Here is a 23,682-nt window from a genome sequence, read left to right as displayed (position 1 = left end):
GGTAGGAGGACAGCCCTGTTGTCTCTATGTAGCTTGAAGTTAATGCCTGCAATGGGAAAGATGTTCAGCATGACAGCTGCAGCCTGACTAAGCATCTCACACAGGTTGTTACTTAGCTACTAGCATTAACAGAATATGATACCTTTTTCACTGTAGTCTCTGCCTACTGAAGCATTTGCGAGACACATTAGAATGCAGCAAGATGTACATGGAGAAGGCTTAATGTTATATTAGAAAGCACCAAGATCTCCTCAGGCAGTCATATCGGCAACTGTCTGCTATCACTATACATTTAAGGAAAAACAGTAAGTACATTTTGTCACAGTTCCCCATGGTCGCAGCACTAGCTGTAGCTGCCAGTCAGAAACTATGCAGAATATCATCTCCCAGCAATTGTAACCCTAACACCATCCTCCTTTACCCCAACCCTTACACAGCTACAGTCCAGATTTGCTGGACACCTAGGTAGTAGGGCAATAGTCTTAAGTCACTCAGGAAAAGCATAAGTTAAAGTGTCAGCTGATGTTTTACGGAGCATCTTGAGAAAATTTCGCAGTACATGGCTGTTACAATTGGCAGCATGGTATTAAAACAGAATATGGAAGTATCTGGAAAAAAACTCACTATGCACTACAAGAGTATTTCACACCAGGATTCTGAGTTAGTGATACAGTTCAGCCTTTCCACTTCCTGCTCAGGACGGCAGGAAGCTCTCTGTAACCTGTTCTGCTCCTGGCAATTACTGTATGAAAGACCCCCTGACCATGGGTCCCTGGGACTTCATTTGCCACAGCAGTAATTGGAGATCACTTCAAGAATAGCCACAGTCAATATCTGATGCTGCAGATAAAAGTTGCCCTGGATATGCAGAAAAATCATTTTACAGAGGAGAAGATTTCTGCATCTTGCAGAATGTTTGTCGTCTCAGCAAGACTCTTTCACTTTCTTCACAGGGAAGAAGGTTGGCCATGTTATCTCTATATTCACTGGTTCAAGGACGTGCATCTGCTATGAGAGAGCTGTACATGATAGTATATCATGCTTCCAGACCTCACATAACCACAGGGAAAAGCAAGATTAGCAGCCTGTATTGCCTGGGCTATGTCTTTCCTTCTAACCAGGACATATCTGAAACATTACTCCAAACACTTCAGCCACTTAATAATTACATTGAATTACGGTGGCCTTTTGGCAATTGCCCAGTTTCTCTGGGAAAACACCCTTCGTCAAGGCAAAAAAAAAAAATCTTTCATAGAGTGAAAGATTGAGCAAGTTACTAAAGGAAAGGCAGGAAAATAATCTTCAGATTCTTCTGCACATACAACCACTTCTTTTAGAAAGTTAACTGAAAGCAAGCCATTGACAGCAGAGGTGAGAGGGAAGGAAAGCATATTTCAGTGAAGAGATTTATTAAGGCCTGTCTTTTCTTTAACTGCAGCTGTACACAAGATTGACATATCCTGTAAGCTACCTTTGATAAAGTCCCTAGTCTTGCTGCAGCAATGCAAGGAAGGCCATTTCATCTGCAGTACATTTACAACTGTAGTTTACAGGTTTTTCTACTTTCATATTCCAGCCTCAGTTGCTAGCTGTCTCTCAGGTCAGTGTTTTACTAGCTTGTAGTTTGATGGCTAGTGCCTGCAGTACCCACTTCCTAACAACTCTTCCAAGATAAAAGCCAAAATAACAGACAGTGTAGAGTTCAGAAAGCAGATGACTTGTGAACCCTGATCCTGAATGGATGACCTACAAGTAAGTGTGAGTTACATTGATCTTGGAGACAAGCAAAAAGATGGGCAGAGACTGTAAATTCTGGATATGTCTCCAATACTAGCACCCTGGAAGACAGTCTTGGCACTGCAGCAACTGTATAGTCCCTACCCAGTGAATACAACCTGCAAATAGAAAGGAATAAATGAAAAACTGGTGTGGGAAAGTCAAAGCCTCTACTTGAATGGTTTTCTTGAATGGTAATTTTGATTTAGAAATTAAGAATATTTTCTCTTGAGATCAAATAAGTAGTCACAATCTTATTAATCAGTGACAAATCATGAAAACATAGGGCCAGATAGCCCCGCCTGTCTTTCCTTAAGGAAGCTGAGACAGCCCTACTTTGGCTGCTTCTGAAGATCCTTATCCAGCTACTTAGAAATGAAGTGAAGATGATTCTAATGCTTTCTTGAGTCATCTATTAGAGTGAATTGTCTGCCCTTACCCACGCAGAGGATAAGCTACTTAATATTCCCCCCACCCCCCAAGCCCTCAGTAAATGAGCCCTCTAAAATTCCTATCCCTCTATTTTAGTGCTTCCCCTGAGAGGCTGTCCTCACAATGCTCCCTTTCCATACAGCCTATTTCTCCAAAGCTGTTGCCAAGGCTGAGCAAAATGCTACAGCTAAAGACTCCTTGGAAATATACTTCTCCTTCCCTATATATAGGCATTACTCTAATCCTTCTTTCAGGACTGTTTCTCCCCTCTCCCACGTTTTCCTTTGAAGATGGAATGAAACTTGCCATTTGCAGATCATTTCATCCAACAGGTCTGCCTTTGCACTGCTGCTGAGAGTCTTCCCCTATTTGTATTCACGCATTTGATTTCTCTTTCCTAAAGAGAAATCTCTACACTTGCCTTGAATTCTATCTGGTTCATTTTGGACAGTATTTCCACTTGATCAAAATCCTTTTGAATTCCAAACCAATCTTCCCAAGCCCTTGCAGTCAGTCTAAGCTAGCCAAATAGTGCTAGAGCCTAAAGCCAGCATGGAAGGAATAGAGAAGGGTTACACTCCAGTGGAACTAGTATCACTACACCACAGGGTGATTGTACAGTGACACCATAACTCGTCACATGTGGCTTGAGTTCCAAGAAAGAATTATGCTCAACTGCCAAGACAGAAATAGCAACATACTTTGTTGCTATTATAAGTAGAGTTTCTGAATATTAATGCTACTTTATTTTCAAAATTATGTTAATCTTGTGGGAGAAAAAGTACTTTCCAAGCTGAAGCAAACACATTGCCAAAGGGCTACAAAAGATTGTAGGGGTTGTCTATGCATTTGCACAAATGTATTTTACATCATCTTCTCAAAAAGAAGTAAACCCGTCTCCAAAAAACAGATGGCAAAAATGGTTGTATGCTGTATGAATTTTAGGGGCAAACATCAGTATTCATCTAAGTGGCTACTCCTTTCTCTCCACCTGATTCCTGGGAGCCATGAGATCTCTTATTTTCCAACTTCACTTCAGTTGTTCTGGGACCTGCTTTGTTTCTATCTCATTTCTGTAAGTGTCTGTAGTATATTGCATACCTTTACGACAACACAGGGAACAGTTCAAACACAACTGCCCCTAGTAAGTACCTTGACTTATATCAGGAAATAACGCTAGCTACAAGCAAAACACTGTCCACCCATTCTGCCTTTGACTTAAATTTCCAGGTTAGTACCTGAAGCCTTTCCATTTTTCATTTCCTATTCCAGGGCTACATTTTCAGAGAATACCCCAAGAAGTAGGATTGGACAGGGCAGGAATGGTGAAATAGGAAAAGAAAAGGTTTAATTTCCCCAAAACGTTTTATAAAAATTGCATCCTATCTTATAAGCAGGAGTCAGTATTCAAAGTCTGCAAATAGGCTTCACTTTGAGTCTTAAACTCCCCAGGCACAACTAAATGGCATCACGCCCAGTGGACAGTTGACTTGCTATGGACTTAACTGGGCCTTAGACAAGATATTTTTAATGATCACAGCAGGCAAGACTTTGACCCTCATCCTGACCAAGGAGCAGGTTGATGGTAAGAGACTGGAGCCCTTTTTGCTTATATTCATGAATATTAAATTAATAGACCAGCAAGGATCTTAGGCTGTCAGAGCAGATGAAGGTAAGAGCCTCTGTAGAATGAAAATGCACTTTAGAGGACAGAGGAGAGAGGAGTTTTGAAACAGAGTAGAAGAGAAGAGGGAGGTTACAGAATCAAGGCCAAAAGAATTGGGTATAGGAGAGAGAGAGAGAAAAACACCAGATTTTTTTATATTCATACACATCAGACGACTGACCATATTTTGTCTGCAGAATCATGTCCTTTAAAAAAGTTTTAATGTTCTAAACACTTTAAAAAAAACCCTTCACATACAAGGTACCAGGAACAATATGAAGATTGCCAGTGTTTTGATAATTAAGAGTTGAGATCCAGACGAAACAGGTAGCAGAACTAAAGACAACACTTCAAATAATCCAAAAGAGAAACAACACTTAAGCAATGCTTACCTCTAGAGCAACATAAGCCACTACAAGAACTGTTAATAGAAGCTTTCTAATGAAGGCCAGAACTTCCACAAGAGACAGAGGATTATTCTTCTGCTCCCAAGGACGGCACTGATGTTACAAATGTTGGTTGCTATCTCTCAAGGGCAACTCTATGTCAGTTTTTAGACAGACATGCTACTACAGGAGGAGGACTTCTGGTTACTTAACTCTATTGTACAGAAGGACAGCTCGTGTAATAACAGCCCATGCAGACTTAGAAGGATCTTGCAAGTAAATCCCAGCTATAAAGCTTTTCAAACACCATAGCTTGCTGCAGGTTCAAGAGGAACACAAGAAATTGGAGACATCATTAAGTGGTCCTGTATTGTGTGATAGGATAGGCCAGAGTTTATGCAAGATGGACTTGGATCCTGATCTGAAATAGGAGGCAGAATATGGATGGGATCAGCCATTCCTTCTCCTTCCAGTCAGTTGGTTAGGAGCACCCCTCCTCAAAGGACAAAGTAAACCCACCAGTTAATCTCTCCTGTTTATATATGAGCCTTTGCAAATGCTTATGGCTTTCCATGCAATCTCCCATTTTAGACTGAATGGACTTTAATGCCATTTTGTTCTCAAAGGATACAGTGGTTGACTAAAAATCAGTACAACCCCATGCCTGGTCTTCAGATAAACTTTCTGGAAAGCTAGTACAACCATATGGATACATAGATAACCTTCAGCTTTTGACACTGTATGGCTTAAGAAATCCTTGCACAGATTTACCTACATCCACAGTCTGAGCTGGTACCCTAAACCTCAGGGCTCAAGGCATTGGAAATCACATCTTCACTACAGAAAACAGTGTTGATGCCTCCTATTTTCCTACTGCTTAAAAAAACAAAAACAAAACAAAAAACCGAACCACCAACACACACACAACAGAGAACATTTACCTCTCAGGAGGTCAGTGAGGTGTGCAGGATTTCATAGCATCTGGGACACAGGCTGATGCACTGCAGTGCAAGTAAACCTAAGAGGAAAGAAGCAGAAGCAACTGAAGTGAATCCACATGGGCTATTAGCCCCACATTAGCACTTAAGTAGCACATTATTTCATCATTTGCCAAAGCTCAGATAAGCCCTAACCTTTAGCAGATAACTCAGAAGGAACTGTAACTGTGAAGTTTACGGTTTTACTGTGACTGGGATGGTTTTAGCCATTTGAAACACTGGATGTCAAAACAGAAAAGTCTGGATCAATAGGTTGATGTTCAAGGATAGTCTTAAAGGTTCAAAATTAAAATCAGGAACTATTTCAGTTTTTCAACCCAGAGCTCCACAGAATGTTTGTGGAGGAGTTTGGTGCATCTCTTATATAAAAGTGACATAAAAGCAAAGAGTTTACGTCTAGAGCTGTGCCACTCCCCCCAGAAAAAAACCCCAAACCTGTTACTACAGAAATACCAGACTGGTTCTAAAAAACACTGCCAATTTATAAATGGTTTGTTTTTTTTTTTACAACCAGAGCAGAAAGACCTATGCACGTGGTGAAGGAGCTTCAGACTAGAAGAAGCTGGTCTCTCCACTAAGACCCTACTGGAAGGTAGAATCCACCAAAGCCAAAGTGCTAACAATTAAATACTTTTCAGAAGAAACTTGCACAGGAAAGGGTTTGTTGAGTCACTTGTAGTGTTTGCAGCCTCAGAAGGGTTGGAACATGTATCCATAATGCCTTTATTGGAAGACTTGTACAGGAAATTATCTGAAAATGCTATGCTGTGCAACAGTCTCAATGTTCTGACTTCTCATACTGCTTTCTGTCGCCCCCTCCAATCCTTGTGTCCTGTGGCCTCCAGCCTCCTGCAGAGGAGAGAGTGGAAATAAGCATTAGAGAGGTGTCAAAAAGGCATAACTTCAGATGGATATTCAACCCTCTTTATGAACATCCACCGCTGAATGTCTTGTGACATGAGGAGAGTGTGGGAAGAAAGATTGAAGGGAACACTCTCATGACAGTCATAGAGGAGTGTAAGCCCAAGACTTAGGGAAAAATAGTCGCTCCTATTTAAGAAGTACAGCCACAAAAGATAAAGGTGATTCTACTGCATTTTTTTCAGTAATTTGATTTTTTTATTTATCTTAAACATATGAAAGAGGTAAGAATCTATTTCAGTGCCTTTCTCAAGGGGGGCTGATAATATTTCCTATGACTTACCTGAATCCTCGATTACCTTGAATAATAATACCTCAAGATTTTATAGAAAAATCTTCATCAATCTCTTCCTACCCAGAATATGGTTCCACCAGCAAAGAGTAGGAATTGTTACTTAATAAAGAAATTATTTTTGATGGCTGATCAGCAGCTCTCACCATGCCTCCTTGTTAGATGCAACAAGTCCAGGTTAGTGGTAGCACATTCTTCCCTCTAGAGGCCACAGAGAAGTGACTATTATGTTTACACTGAACTGTCACATGTGGACAGCAGGCATCTGTTGCAAATTATCATCTGAGAGCTATTATCTGTCCTCTCCTCATCTCCCCTTTGGTGCTGAAGGAGAGCAGATCCAGCTCTGGCTTCTCTCCTTTTCAAGGATCCTGTTTTACACATAAGCACCTCACCTTCAGACAGTTTATTTTCCTACTATTAGCCAACAAACAATCAGGCTATATTCCTACTGTAGGTTTCAAGAGAAGGAGAATTAATCTTCAGGACAGAAACTGTGCTGTATTAGGATAAGTTATACAGCAAAGGACCAGGAGTTCAATCACCACCTGTAGCCAACAACATACTGAGTCTGCCAAGTCTGGCACATGTTGAAGAAATCTCTTGCTCATCATCCTTGAAGTCTGCAAGTGCTGCCAATGCCCAGTAGCAAAGAGAAAGGTGATATCAGGACTACCACAGCTGATTCTGATGAAATTGTCCCACTTCATGACATCCTGGAATAAGGGTTGGAAATCTGTCAGAAAGATGACAACTTTTTTTGCCAAAAATATTGAATTGTATGAATGTGTATGTGATATATATCAGTTTCAACAGGAGATTATTTCTCTGATTTAGAAGGCAGGATAGGCATGGAAAAGAAGGCATGGAAAAAGCAGCATTCCAGGGGTTGTACTTTGTGTACTGTGGTTAGGTGCCCCTGCCCTAAGCTCCTACTCCACCAAGTTTTGAACTATGACATTGAGACTAACACACTCACTAAGGTAGCAGTACCTTACTTCAAGGCAAGACCAGAGGTCTTCTGTCTAGACTGTTTCATTACAGGGTCAACATGAGGGGAACAACTTACTCAGCTGCTTATCTGACCTTTCTAGAAATAGCTATAGCCAGCAGGTGGCTTAAGTACAGGGCTGGTTTGTGTTTGGCTTTTTTTTGAAAACCAGCAGTTTATTCTATTACTTTCCCATTTTAGAAAGACTTGAAATTACTCCACTCAAGTTGTAGGAATAGGAGAGTGCTTTCTAGCACTGTTCCAATCACTGGATATTATATTTAATATTGTCTCTCTCCCAGGAGGACATCAAACCAGCTACTTTCTGAATCAACATCAAGTTCACAGGAAAGGAGGTGTCTACATTTCAGATCCTAGCTGCAAGTCTGCTTAAGGCAGGAGGGGAAAGAACATAAGTAGCTGTAGCTTGCTTTCCATAGAAGATGTGCTTTTTAGGAATTAATCCTGAATTATTTATTTGTTTTTTTAAAAGTAGTTGTGAATACTGTCTAGCTGCAGCCACCAGAAGGGTCATATAGGTGTCTTAAAAAAAAAGAGAAGATTGCTTTTACGACAGAAACAGTATGAGCAAGTCAGTTTAATTTATAAACTCTTTAAGTAATGTTCTAGAGTTATCTAGGACTGATCTCCTCATGTTGAAAGACAGCATATGGGTGGCTTTTTGAGTAAATGGCAGGGGTTCTTGTACACCACAAGCTACTAAATTAGGTACAAATGCCATCTCCAGATGTTCCAGTTGAAGTAACACTAGTTCTACATCAAGATTTCTGTAGAACTATTACAAAGACTGAAGATTTTTCATGGTTAGCCCTTGGTATCATGCTCCATTGGACCATATTAATAGGTTACTATGAAGCTTATTAAATTCCTCCCTATTACTAGCAGCCCTTACCATAGTCATTCGAAATCCCCTGTGTTTCTATAGAGGCCTAGAGAAACCCAGTCCTTGGATCAAGCCAGCACTGCATAGCTGGTTTGGGGCAGAATAGCACTGCATAGGTTGCTCTTTGCAGCATCTACAGCCAGAGAGGTGCAACAAGGAGCTACACCATCTTGATTTCCACTACAAAATATGCTTGTTGTTTGCAGAGAACTATAAAGCATCTTTGTTCTTATCATCCTTATCCTGGGAAACACCTACATTTTCTGTTTCAAGTGCAAAGGAGGTTTCCACAGAAGTCCCTTAAAACATTTTCAACATACTTCTATGCTACAAATGTTGTAGTTGATACAGCTTGGGTGTCCCCACTCACCTCCATTTAAACCCAAACAAGGTACCTTTCTCCATCAGAGCTTTCCCCTTGTGTGAGCCATCACAACCATCTCTTCAATTTAGGACGTTGCAGCTTTTCTCTGAGACAGTACCTTATCTTCTCACACCAAGAATCACACTGAAGCTAGTCAGTCGTACTGCTACCGCACTGATCTCCACTTCTCAGAGGTGGAAGCAGCAGTTTTGTTCTTCCAGAACAGGGAGCACAGGAAAAGCTAGAATTACTCACGAGGAGTTTTTGTGCTGACCAGGGAGCTGCCAAATACTTTTTATTGCTGTCATCAATTCCATTCCTCCAGGACAGGGGTATACACCGCTTTTCTGGCTCCCAGTGACTATAACTGGTTTCTATCCCCTCACTCCAGGCTGTTGAGTCTCTTCAGAGACCAGTGAGTTGCTTAACAGCAATTGAGAACACCTTTTTTTTTCCTTTTCTTTTGAGATTCTCAGGAGTCACACTGTCCAGGCAGCATTATAAGATAACATTCATCATGTTTCCAAGCCAAAAAAAAAAAAAAAAGAAAGACAGCCAAAGACATCATTCCATGGTTTATAAGCATTCATTTTCAATGTAAATGAGTCTGAAGTTAAACTATGACCAAGAAACACAGTCAGCCAAAAGCTTAAGAGCTAGACCCACTAAGGTGACTTTTCGCACTTGTTTTCTCTATACCTTAAGGGGCTTGATTTGTGTCTCCTTTCAATCCAAAGGCTCTAAGAAGAGGCAATGAGCATCAGCAAGACTAGCCTAAGGAGTTCCTGTGCCACCATATCTCAATTGCTTATTTGCAGCCCAGCACTCAGAGGATGGCAAATCAACATCAGTAATTAAAGTCAGCATTGCCAAACACTGTCATCCAGGCATGGACAACGGAGTCATAGCTTTTGAGATAGCTAAATGTACATGCCTGGTAGTCACAAGGAAAAGTTTATAATTTTCTCTGGCTTAAAAAGCAGGAAAAATTAACAGCTTGACAGAGGCTTGAAGCTTTGCTTCAGTTTCAGAAGCTGACACCTCTTCTTTCTATCTCATAGTCTAACACCTAACAAGTAGTGTCTCATGTCCTACTAGGCAGTGGCAGAAAGTGTCTTGGCTCAAGGGAAGTTCTGTCTTCTAGGTCACTTAACATGTAGGAAAGGGAACAGTCCTCCTGCTGCTGAGTTCAGACCACCACAAGCAGAATTATGCAGAGGATGGGGCTACCCTAGAACATCCAGGCAGAGAAACCACAGTTAAAATGCTTCAGACTCCCAGGTGATGACTACAGGCCAAGAGCCAAGTTATCCATCTTCCTGTTCCTGTTCCAAGGGGACCACTTATAAAGCCATTTCATACATCTAACAGGTTTTTTAGTAATAAATTACCGTTTCTCACTTAGTTTTTTGTAATCATCTAGCTCTATGTAGACAGCAGGTTCTTTACTATCACCTGCAGGTTTCAGTTCTGTCATTTCTACCACACAAAAGAATGCTAGAGTCTGCACATACAAATGTTGTGCAAACAGTAAGGGTGGTTTTGGAAGTTTGTGTTTCCTAGGCTGCCTTCCTCTCACCCAGAAAGGTCACAAGCTGCTGCCCTCTGTAACGTCGGTTTTAACTGCTCACATGCTGTTCTTGAAAACTGATCTCTGGGGTGAGAGTGTAGTTGTTTCAGGAGAGTTTTCACAAGCAAACTAAAGATCATGTTACAGTCCTGGATTGGAAAGAGGTCATTTTATCTGACTCTCATGGTTAAGTCGGTTTTACTGCTGAAGCCTCTGTAACATAGAAATTTGTTACAAACCTCCACTTACCTACAACAATGGAAACAGAAGCTTAGTTTAGCAAGTTGGCCGGCTACTTCAGACCCCGATGCTGCTGTATGTTTACTCCTCCCTCCAGACATACAGCAATCATAGGCACATTCCTTGTAAGATTCAACTCATCCATTTCTAATGCTGGTTCAATGACCTCCAGAGTAACGGGGTGAGAGATAACCAGCTTTTATTCCTAGCTGCTAATATAATGTACATCCCATCAATTGCCCTTCTCTTAGGAGAAGGATCAATCCTTAAGAGCAGGTAGGATCAGGTCTGTGAGAAGCTTATAGCAATCAGAAGCTTAGCTGCTTTAGCCAGAGCAGGGCTGTTTGCTGACATGGAGTCTGAACATAGCTGTGAAGCAGGTACCAAGAGTGCACAGACCTTGCAGAAGGAGACAGGCGCTCCACAGCTTTGTCCATGTGCATTATGGTCTCAGATTTCCCCTTAGAGAAGGCATTATGAGACCTGCTGCATCAGTGAAACAGGAAGAATAACAAGGGCAGGAAAAAACCTGAAGCCCTCTGGGCCACAGCTTTAGCAAGCAACAGCCATCTCAGTGGGACAGACAATTCACACTAAGGAGTTAGCAGTCTTTTTTACACTCTCTTCACACCATTTTAAACTGCGGTGAATCAGGCCCCACAGGTACACAACAGAGAGGGCTAAGGGAAGGCAATGATAGATTGGGAAAGCAAGGCTCTCTCAATTTTACACTCGGTCACTCAGCTTTATCTAGAGACAAGAGGAAATCTCATTCCATGTAATTCACTTACCCACAGCACTCAGAAGGGAAATCATTGCAATGCTGTTTGAGAGAAGGGTGAGAGACATGCTTTTCCAGCAGCAGCAAGGGACATGATGGTCTCTCGGCATAATCACATCTGTAAAGCTATTAGGAACGCCTAAGATCAAAGAAAAGAAGCAGCAGAGCATCCAAAACATACTTTCCAAAGGACTCCCTTTCCACTTTACTAGCTCCATCCTTTTTCTTGCTGCCCATCAGTTCATAAAAAACACCCCACCTGCTTGCTGGAGAACACTGTTATCCTCTTAACTAAGCTACAACTGGACAGAATTAAGGCTTGTCATGACTACTTCAAGAAGTGCTGCTACATTCTCCATGGAATGGGCAGTGAGAAAATCTATTTGCCCCTGCAGCCACTCCTCCCCATTTAATTTTCAGCATCTGCTTCACATTTATCCACTTTTATTTGTTCTAAAATTAGTTTTCTAAATACATCCCTATTTCCTAAAGTAAAATAAACAGAATGGAAATAGAGGAGACAGCATCTGAAGAATACTGTCCAATACCATTACTGTGTAAGAATAATATTAAATGTTACATCTCCCTGCAAAAGAATAGATGAATGTGTGCAGAGAGAATGGAAAGGTCTGAATCACACACCCAGAAAAGTTTTTTATTGCCTGCTCACAAAGTGCTGAGCAATAAAACATACTACTTGACAAATGATGCAAACGTTTTCTATAATCTTATATGTATGCATGTGCAGTATTTTTAGGTTTCTGTGTAAACAGAACAATTTGCGATCACATTTCAAAAAGAATTTACTACAGTGTGCATGTAAATACATAGATACACATGAAGCACAATGCATAAGGAAATCAGATGCATTCATTGTAAGAATTTGGGAAGCAACTCTACTACCACAACCAAGTAGGCAAACATCTCCAGCCCCTCCCAGTCTCTGTGGCTCCAGGGTCAAAGAGGTGCACAGGAAAGGAGGTAGTTACCACATGGGACTTAGGATGCTTTCACTTTGAGACTTAGACTTTACAAAACACAGCATTGGAGTAGCAAGTTAAAACTTTAAAATCTTATCTGAACAGAACAACAATCCCATGAAGAGAAGACCCAACTAAAACTTCTCAACCCCTTCCTGTCCAATGGGTGGCTGGTCTAGCTACCCAAAGTGGATTAATACTGCAGTAGCTAACCCGTGGTAGCCACCCAAGTGTACACTCCCACCTCAGTTTCAGGAGCACATCTACAGTGAGGTTAGTGTAAGCATAGGAAATATCTGCCACAGAGAAGTTAACACAGAGCAAATCTACAGCATAGCGTACCACATGGTGATTTATTTCTATTGAGGTACTTCACAGCTAGCTCAACTGGATTTGAGAATTGAAAACACAAAAAGGCCCCTTGCTTCTGGAGTCAGCTTAGGAAACTGTATTTCTTGTAGTATGTTTTTGGGTTTCCAAGGTATCTCTCTGCCCATAGAACCACAGTTATTCTGTGAGGCAGAGCCGTGTAGATATCACAGAAGACACAGATGTTTTGATCTTTTCAACTGAGACCTTTTTACTTTTTTTTTTCTGTTTTAATGTAAACCAAAAACATTTTAGACTGAAAGGGCATGGAAAAGTCAAACAAAAAAAATCACTAGTTTAGTTATATTGCCCAAAGGAGGGAAATACAGCAAATAAACAAATGACAGATAGGAAACAGTGGGAATTAGTTTTCAAAAAAAGCTTTCTAGCTTCAGTTGTCTGAGATATCTTTTGTTTATTTCAATAGTTCATTTTGTGTCTGAATTACCTGTCTTGTGTGAATAAAATTTTCACCTTGGGGATCTACTACTATAGACTCTTGCATAGCGAGTAGGATTTTCAAAACACAGTAACATTAACTCAGTTCTGTTTCCCCCTGAAGTCAGGAGGTGGCATTTTATCATCAATGGCAATGAAAAGAAAACAAAGCTGAACTGGAGTACTGCTAAAAATCACCTTCCCACACATCATTTTGCTCTTCTGATGGTTTGCACCTGTGAATGTGCATGTACCAAGCATGATGAGGAGCTTAGGAATCAAGTTTTGTGGTTCGGGTGCATACTGAAAATACATTTTAAGGAACAAAAAAAAAAGGAATTGTGCATCAACCAAAAAGAAATGAAGTTTTGTTCAGAAATACAGAAATTGTCTCTATATGAGAAGCTAAGTTAGCAGTAGTCTGAGCCAAGACAGGTTAGTTGAGGTTAATGAAACCAGAAGACATTTAGTCTGAGTGAAGGTAAATTTTCCCTTGCCGAAATTTGTTAAGCTAGCTTTCTTTTTACAAGAGGAAGTAAACCAAACACAGTTCTGTCCAGTTTGGCAATTGCAGCCAAAGAGAGTGGCATAATGTTTGTTATCTGTAGTTACAATTCTGCATCACCAAACAACCTGCTGTGGTGTGCAGGAGCATCAGAATTGCTTAAAACTGTGCCAGCTGCTTACAGAGCAAATACAATATTCAGCAGCACAAAATAAATGAATTTTATGAATGATGGTAAATTCCGTACATTATGTTTGAGAAAGCTGGTACAGAAAAAGGAAATTATGTGTCCAACAGTCTAGACTAGATTCCAGGTCCACATTTTTTTTCTGTTCCCAGTAATGAGCAGGGCATTTAGTCCTGTCAGAATGACAGGTACAGGGGCACTATGATTTTTAATTGCTGCATTCCTGTGCCTGAAATGGTGGAGGAGAGTCAAAGGATAGCATAAAGCAGTTTCCAGGCCTGTACCTAAGAAGAGAAACTCAGCTTTGTTGCAATGTGCTCCTACTCCAGCCTCCCACAGCTCCGTTTAAGCAAGCAGCATCCTAATGGTGTGGTTACTTCTCATTCTAAGCTCTCATTATGCTGCCTGAACAGTGCTGGGGGCCACAGTAGGACAGTGAGTGGCACTTGTCATCAACTGTCGTCATCAATGCAGGACAAGGAAAAGACCCTGCTGATCTGAGATGTGGGTCTGGGACAGCAGAAGCCCAGCCCTACAAGCTCGGCAAGCTGTTTGGTGTACAGCAACGGCCATGAGTCCACAACAGTGACTGACAGACACGGGACATAGTGCTGGGGCTTGCTTAACAACATGTCCTTTTGATACAAACCGTGCATTGGAATAAGGCACTTCTGAGGAGAAGGGGATGAGCTGGAAACACCTTACCACTCCTGCTGGAGACCTGAGCCCAGGACTGAGTGTGGGGAAAAGCAGGAAACATTTCCTGACACCCTAAAAAAAAAGCCCAGGTACCTTGGTGTCCTGTGATCCATGGTCAGCAGTACAAAACATTGGGACATGCTGTTGGAAGGCAGGATAAGGAGAGGTAAAAGAGGCCAGAGAGAAATTTGCTAATATTGCAAGCACCTTCTGGCCATATGTGTGTGTTTGGCTCTCTGCTGTGAGGAGAGCAGTCACTGCCTCGTCTCCCTCTCTCTCTCTGATCGTGCAATATTTATCAGCTTCCCTTCCCCTTCTGCCTGGGGGAATGTTGGGCTCCAATGGCATCAGCATGATCACACACTCCTCCAGCACTGAGGCCTGCTGAGCCATCACTCTGTAATGTGCAGAAGGGAATAAAAAAATAAGGGGATGGGGAAAAGCCCAAACTTTGAAGGCATCCTTCGTTTGAAGGACATAGTATCGTCTTCTGCATTGGGACTCCTGGAGAACCATTCCTCCATGGCCTTGCACCAGGTTCATCGCATAGGATGCTTCCTCAATTTTATTCCAACCACAAGCACAGGACAGCTCTGCTGACATCACTGGAATTGCTCAGGGTTTTTCGTCAGCTGCCTAAGTCTGTGGGCAGCAGTGGTATGAAAGGTCATGGCTCTCAACTCACCTACTTCAAATCTTCATGGAGAAAGAAATGCACAGCTTTTCCTTGGGGCTGCCAACATACTTGCTTTATCCTCAAGCTAAAGTACAGCAGAGGCAGAGCCCTTTGGTTTTGCAATGGGACAAACCTGCCGAAGCTAGACTGATGCTTCTGTGTTGGGTTGCTGAGGTAAAGTGAAAGTGCTGTATTTTCACTGCTTTCCTTTGTGGCAGACTTGTGCATTATTACAATGAAGTTAAAAAATCCTTTCAGAAAGCTGTTTTTGACCGTGTGTGTGTGTGTGTGCACGCGCATGCACTTATAGACACACAAACATAAACCAAGAGTTGCTCATCCTCTTCCATTTCCTCCTCCCCGTGGCATCTGTTTTCCCTCTTACCAAGGCAGGAAGATATTAATTTTTTGCTCTGCTAGTCAGAAGATTAGAAGTATTAAGATGTATGCAGCATAACAGTGTTTATTTAAGTTTTTGTTGTTTTTTTTTTTTTTATCTGAAGGCCAAAGAGAACTTAATTTAATTGGTGGGAAGATAAAATAGGGCTGCATTTACAAACAGGTTATCTTTCTACTGTCAATTCATCTTGCCTGCTCTGTCAATCAGTTGAATTTAATTGTTCCAGGCCTCCTAGCTTTATAAAGCTCTTCCTCTCCTCTCATTCCTGATTACCTTACCTCTGCATAATACATTCTCTTCACAGGTGACTGCAGGTCTGTAGGAAAGACTTGAAGGAGTGCATGATTAAAAAAAGGACATGTTAAGCAAAGTTAGAAAAGCCCAGGGACAAATACTTGCATGTACTATACTAATAGGCTTGATAGGCTGAACTGGCTGGATTGATGGGCTGCAACCAATGGGCTGAGGCTCAACAAGGTCAAGTGCCAGGTCCTGCACCTGGGACACAACAACCCTGTGCAGTGCTACAGGCTTGGGAAGAGTGGCTGGAAAGCTGCCTGGCAGAGAAGGACCTGGGGCATTCATTGACATCCAGGTAAATATGAGTCAGCAGTGTGCTCAGGTGACCAAGAAAACCAATGGCACCCTGACCTGTAACAGAAACAACATGGCCAGCAGGACCAGGGAAGTGATTCTGCTCCTGTACTAAGCATTGGTGAGGCTGCACCTCAAATATTGCATTCAGTTTTGGGCCCCTCACTACAAGGTGCTGGAGCTTGTTCAGAGAAGGGCAATGAAGCTGGTGAAGAGGCTGGAGAACAAGTCTTATGAGGAAGGTACAGCAGACTCTCCATCTGCAGCTATCATGTCTTGAGACTGGGTATTTTTCCAAGACATGCATACAGCTTCAGATGATTGAGGGGAGAAATGATGGGCTTTAAGACTGTCTTGTTTTGAACATGGCTAGATGAGATGGATCACAATGGTCCATTCTGGCCTTACTGCTGTGATGCTGTGGATAGAGAAGTCTAGGCAAGACACGAACAGTTAGCTCTTCAGCAAAAAAACCCCACTCTGGCATGACTAAGTGACAGAAAAGCCAAACCCATTTTTAATCTAAACTCCTTTGAGAATTTGATACAACCTGCACAGTGGATTGAATTCTGTCTCCACTGTCTGCAGCAGAATCATGGCAGTACAAAGCCGAACACCCTCAGTTTCCCAGGTAGGTTTTGCAGCCTGGCCTGACTTCTGTGTTGCAGCAGCTACAGGCTAGCATTATGTGAGCTGATAAATGCATATCTTATGCATATGGTATACCCATCCTCAGGAAGGGACAGGGGGAGGATCCAGGGAACTACAGGCCTGTCAGTTTGATCTTGGTGCCACGGAAGGTCATGGAGCAGTTCGTCATCAGCGCTATCACACAGCACACAGAGGACAACCAGGTGATCGGGCTCAGTCAACATGGCTTTATGAAAAGCAGGTCCTGCCAAACTAACCTGATCTCCTTCTATAATAAATTTACCCACTTAGTGGGCAAGAGAAAGGCTGTGGATATAGTGTACCTGGACTTCAGGAAAGCCTTTGACACTGGTTCTCACAGTATTCTGCTTAAGAAACTGGCTGTCAGTGGCCTGGACAGTCACACCCTCTGCTGGGTTGAAAACTGATTGTGGGGCCAAAAAAACTAGCCAAAAAGTGGTGGCAAATGGAGTTAAATCCAGTTGGAGGCTGTCAAAAGTGGTGTTCCCCAGGGCTCAGTGTTGGATCCAGTTCCATTCAATATCCTTATTGATCTGGATGAAGGGTTAAAATGTACCCTTAGTAAGTTTGTGCATGACACTAAGCTGGGTAGAAGTGTTGATCTGCTTGAGGGTAGGAAGGCTCTACAGAGGGGTCTGTACAGGTTGGATCAATGGGTTGTGACCAATGGGATGAAGTTCAACACAGCCAGGTGCCAGGTCCTGCACCTGGGACACAAAAACCCCATGCAGCGCTTGGGAAGAGTGGCTGGAAAGCTGCCTGGCAGAGAAGGTCCCAGGGGCATTTGTTGACAGCCAGCTGAATATGAGTCATCAGTGTGCCCAGGTGGCCAAGATGGCCAAAGGCATCCTGACCTGTAACAGAAACAGCATGGCCAGCAGGACCAGGGAAGTGATTCTGCCCCTGTACTCAGCATTGGTGAGGCCACAGCTTGAATACTGTGTTAATTTACGGGCCCCTCGCTACAAGGAGGACATTGAGGTGCTGGAGCATGTCCAGAGAAGGGCAATGAAGCTGGTGAAGGGGCTGGAGCACAAGTCTTATGAAAAGCAACTGAGGGAACTGGGGTTGTTTAGCCTAGAGAAAGGAGGCTGAGGGGAAACCTTATCACTATCTACAACTACCTGAAAGGAGGTTGTAATTAGGTTGCAATTTTTTGCCTCCATCTCCAAGTAACAAGTGGTAGAACAAGAGGAAACGGCCTCAAGTTGTGCCAGGGGAGGTTCACACTAGATAACAGGAAAAAATTCTTCACCAAAAAGGTTATCAGGCAGTGAAACAGGCTCCCTATGGGAGTGGTTGAGTCACCATCCCTGGAGGGATTTAAAAGACAGATAGATGAAGTGCTCAGGGTTATGGTTTAGTAGTAGACAGGTATGGTTGGACTCTATGACCTTGGAGGTCTTTTCCAATCTAGTGATTCTATGAATCTATGATATCTAATTCAGGTACAGTGTAGGAGCTACAGCCATATCTTGATGAAAAATAGATTAGTGTACGTAGGTCAGACAACTCACCTGTGCTTCAGGTAGCTAATTCCCCAGTCACACTTTAAGCAATCACCACCACCATTATCGGGACTGTTAGCACTTTTCAAAGATTTTTCTACATTTTTCATGACTGTATCCACACTACCCAAGGGATGACACAGCCTGGGCTGGCAAATAGCTTCTTTAGGTCTTCAGATGAAAAAAAAACTCAAAAAAGGACTTTTTAAGGCCTGGATATGCTGGTACACACTAGCTAGCCAGACTGATACTTTGAACTTTGTTTTAAATGTACTACACTCACAACACGGGATAGAATAACAGCACACTAGGATTTTCTATCCACTCTTCTCCCTGTACTCACATTTTAAAACAATCATATCAGTCTGCCTCTCCAATCTTATTTGAGGCAGTAAAATATATCCATGATTACATAAGCAAGTACACTTTAGGTTGAGTCCAACATTGGAAGCCGATTCCACCACACTGTGCTTCTGATCAATACCATCCTGATATCCAAAGCTCAAAGCTCGAGCCATTTTCATGCTCCTTCCCTTCTTCTATTGCTCCATCACTGCCACAAAGACAACAGATGTTCACAAACAGGGTCTTACCCTGCAGTGAAGAGTGGAGACAATATTCAACATTCAAATGGGATCAGTGGCTGAAAGAGGCATGAAACCTGAAAAAATTCAAAGTGTTAGTGAATGTCAAATGTGATAGATAGGGCCTGAACTAGTCAAAGTAATTCTTAAGAGTTCAGCAATACTCTGCTTATGAACATGCAATATCTTCATCTCCATCTCTCAAACCAAAATGAAGATGTATGTTGTATGCCTTTCTGATCCACTTGACTCACTTTACCTGGTATTATTTACCACAGGAAACGTACCTAGAATCTGCAGTGACAGTAAAATTACTCTTTTTCTCCCTTTTCTCTTTTTCTTTCTCTTGCTAATTCAAGTTTGTTCAAGTTAGCGTAAATTAGACCGGTTGAGTCCTGCCTGGATTCCCCTGGTGATTCAGCCGTCTCACAAGTACAACGTAGAGACCAGTGAATCACTGGGAAATGAAAAGGAACAAGTTATCGACTGTTTTTCTTACCTTACCTGTTTCCCAAGCCTCCTTTACCCATAAAGAAGCTACTGCTCTCTCAAGAAATCCATTCTGTGGCAGAGTTGTTCTCCTCATTGTCAAATAAAGGATGAAATCCTGCTCAGAGATAAAGAGGGGGGAAAGAAGGGAATATAGAAGTAAATACATCCTTCTGAAACATAAATACTTTCATTGTGCAATATCATATTTGCTGTAATGAAGTTGCAATGTAGCACTGAAAGAGAAAAACTGAGGATTCATTTCTATTCTGGAGATGGAGAAGGCTTCAAAACAATGTACTACAAGGGTACAGAAGCCTGTTGTAGGTACCATGTTAGATAAACACCTTTATCAACTCATCAAACAATACCCTAAAAACAGAGAGAGCATTAGCCTCCACTGTAGCAAGAGCAGTCAAACCCTAATCATAATGGACGGAGGCAGAGAGAAAGAGGAAGAAGTGTCAGGCTGTCTCTCAAGCAGAAGAACTCTCAAATACAGTCTCAAGCTGTGGAAGTGCCCACCCATCGCTAATGGGAGGCACAGGCACTCCTCATTCCTCCTTCCACCTTTGTAAATATATGCCTCATCTACACCAGTTGTCTAGGCTGGTCTACAGCCCCCTTCCTCTGGCGGTTAGACATGCTCCTCTATTCTTCTCCCTGTTCTTTTTCATAACCAGTTTATACTCATTTGCCCTTATACTAACTTTGTCTTTTAACTAAATAGATCTTCTCCCTCTTCGACGTTTAGCCCCTTAATTTGTCTACAGAGAATAATCACATCCTTTCTGAGCTTTTGTTTTGTTAGACAAGTGTAACACTTCTGTAGTCTCATCACATATGTCAAGCTCTCCATTCTCCTGGACACCCTCCCAGCCTTCTTCAGCATCCATTCCTGCTGGAGCTCAGCTAGCCACGTGACTGACTGATGTTGAAGACCGTGTTTCAGATAATGCCTCAGCAAAGCCTCACACAATGACACTAAAAATTCCCTGTTTGTCTCAGAAATCCTTCTCATTCTAAGACTGCATTTGCTTGTTTCTCATCTGCATCCCAAAGGTGGCTTACGGTTGTACTAGCTGATCACAGGATGACTAATACCTTGGTCCTTTCCCCCTTCTGTCATTTCCAATTTGTGAATTTATTTATTCTGACACATAGCAGAAATTCTCATGTTAATCCCAAGAATAAAACCTTTCGGTCTGGACTATCTAATTTCATCCTGTTTCTATTATCCTCAAGGTCACCCAATGCTTCCTTCACAATGTCTCTTCAGTCTTGAAATTCTCTCAGTTTTGTTTCATCAGCTAATTTCATCAGCACTCTCCTTCTTTGTAATTTTATTCCTAATCCCCATCTTCCCCAGCCTTCGGTAGTAATTTCCCATGTGGTATCACCTTCCTTAAGTCCAAAATAAATGAGATTTGATGCAGGTTTTTTTCCCCTCTAGAAAGCTGGTTCTCTTCCCCAAGGAAAGTATCTGGTTATTTTGTGATGGTTCCACTCTGGCACATCTGCACTACATTCAGCCGACTTACCTCCCTGCCTGTAATTAATTTTACTTTCACAGTTTTCTTGGGATTTTTAAAAAAAACAGGCCTACAAAGATACGGACATCTTCATACTGTTAAAAAGAATAATTTAAAAAGCACCAAATGACTGAAAACATACAAACCAATTAATTTCAAGCTGAATCAGGATATTTTACTTTTTTTGGTTATTGTTTCACCTCTCTTTCCCACCCCCTCAAATCCAAGAAATTATTACTATGATTCAACGAACAATTTCTCACTCCTCTCTAAATTATACTGCATATTGTAGCCTGACACCGCTGTAAAAAGCTTAGAAGTTTCACAAAGAGCCGTTTGAGCAGATAGACATTGCTCATCAAAAAAGGCCGCTGGAAAGGGCCATGTTTGAGGGGTGGTCATTGTTAGTTAGGAAGGGGCGGAGAGAGGTGGATTATCTGCATGCAGCAGGTATTTCCATCTCCTTTGAAACAGTGGGAAACCACATGCTTCATATGAGCCAGGACTGTGTTCTCATAAATAATGACTTGCATTAATAACATTGTCAACCCCCAAGTGCTGGTGGCCACTTTCCAGGTGCTACTGGCTGAATTCAAAAGGGCTGATTCACATAAGGCCTGGAAAATAAAAATAAAAATCAAGAGGCTTATCAGAAGCTTTACCAACTTTTTTTCAGCAACCTCATTAAGCTAGCCAAAGGAAAATGTTTAAAATCCTAATTGCCACTGGAGACACATAAAATCAGCTGGACAACTCAGATGCAAACAGACTACAAAGACCAAGTATATGTGGCCTGGTAAGGAGTGACAGGATGAATCCGCTTAGCCCTAGAACTAGTACTCCCCTGCTTTAATTAATTAATTAATTAAGCAAACCCTAAATACCAGGCAAGATCCAGCATGCATCACCCACTGGTGAATACCTACTGCATGTGTGAGGGTGTGTTCTTCAGGGAAAAGAGAACTGCAAGGTGAACCTGCAGTATAACTCTGTAGTTTTATGTATCCTACCTATACAAACTCTCCCCACGCTGCCATCCCAAAGGTCCTAAGGCACTCCCCAGCAGAAGAGGTGACTGGTGAAAGATGATCCTGGTTCTCTGTAAACAGCATCTATTTCTGCTTATTTTTATCCTGATTTTCTTTGGATGATGTGATCAGTACTGTCTGTATGTGAGTCTCTCCCAATAGCCACTGAGTCAATTGTCCGGTTTCAACCCATTCTGGCAGAGGAGCACAAGACTCACAGATATTAAGCAATGAAGAGTTTTATGCAAAAAAACAGTCAGGTGGAAGAGGGCATTTTAATGTTTTTACAGACAGTACAACAGTTGTGTATGCTTGCCACTTAACAAACACTGGAAATCCCTCATGGAGGCTCTCCCTTGAGACACAAATCCGCGGGAGACTAAGATTCTTTGATTTCACAGAACTAAGGTTTACATTAGCCATTCAGATCTCATCTGCCCGGGAAAGCTGAAGAAGTGGATAAATTACATCTTTATATGAGACAATAAAGCAAAATTCAAATGATGGCAATAAAGAAAGAATTTTTGGGCAGGGGTGAGACTTCCAATGAACCCTAAGTCATTATTCCTGCTGTTTTATACCTAATAGGTATAGTTCTATGTTGAGTGCTATAGGACAAGGAGGACAGGAGCCCCATAACAGCCGTTAAATTTTTTCACAAGCCCTCACATAAAAGATGCATTGGGTTGCTCAGGTTTTGCTGTCAAGATCCTGGACAGGAAAGTGCTGAAAATGTTGCCATAAGTCCAGTCTCCAGACTACGGCCTTCATGACACAGACATTTTTCTTGATCTGAAGTAAAGCCTTTTCTTACCACCCAGCTTTGGCCAGTTTCTGATCTCCACACAGCCAGCAGTTGCTTTAGATTCTGCTGCTGAAAGAAAGAAACATTCCTGTATCCATGCTGTGAGCTATACAGTTAACTCCTGGAGTCAAATGAAAACAAATGGGCCTTGATGTACCTAAACACTACCCCGTGTTCTGCTAGTTCTTCTAGGCTTCATACAAACATCTTACTTTTTCTACATGCCCCTTTTCCTAAACAACTATTGACAAAATCACATTTAATTTCAGGGGCCAGTTAACATCTTGGTAAAAGGAAAATCTTTCTTATAGAATTTGCATTCCTATCTTGCAATGCTTACAAGAAATATCCGTGAGGTTTTTCTACACTGAAATGGGGCAATACTAGACAGAACAGCTCTGATATTTCTAAATATTTGCTCACACAACATATACATTGCTTTAACATTGGAAAAAAACAGAACAGCCCTTAGGGCAGTCTCACTTCTATTTGCATACAAGTAGTAGTCCAGTTTGACTAAGCTACAGAGCTTTCCAGCACTTTTATGCCAGTGTGACTACATCCACACTAAGGGTGGCTGATGAAACAGCATAAAATCACTTTTTTAAATGAACAATTAGAAATGGACACAAAATTTGCATAGAGATAGCAAGCTAGGGAGACATGAAACAGTCCTTCCTTTGGGTTATCTTTGTATAGCAAGACAATGAAAATTGGTGCTAATGTTTGTGCAATTCTATGGGCATATAAAGTGGTATAAAAATATTACCAAAAAGTCAGGTGTCAGTGTTAATGTTATGACACATAAATTAAAAAAATTTTGTGGAGTGGAGTGTAAAGCAGGAGGGCCTTTTTAAGTGCCATTGGAGTGAAGCTGGAGTCTATCTCTATCCTG

Source organism: Phaenicophaeus curvirostris, chromosome 1, assembly GCF_032191515.1.
Source record: "Phaenicophaeus curvirostris isolate KB17595 chromosome 1, BPBGC_Pcur_1.0, whole genome shotgun sequence".
In the NCBI taxonomy this organism is placed as follows: domain Eukaryota; kingdom Metazoa; phylum Chordata; class Aves; order Cuculiformes; family Cuculidae; genus Phaenicophaeus; species Phaenicophaeus curvirostris.
The sequence above is the reverse complement of the archived record's forward strand: the minus strand, read 5'-3'. Positions refer to the sequence as shown.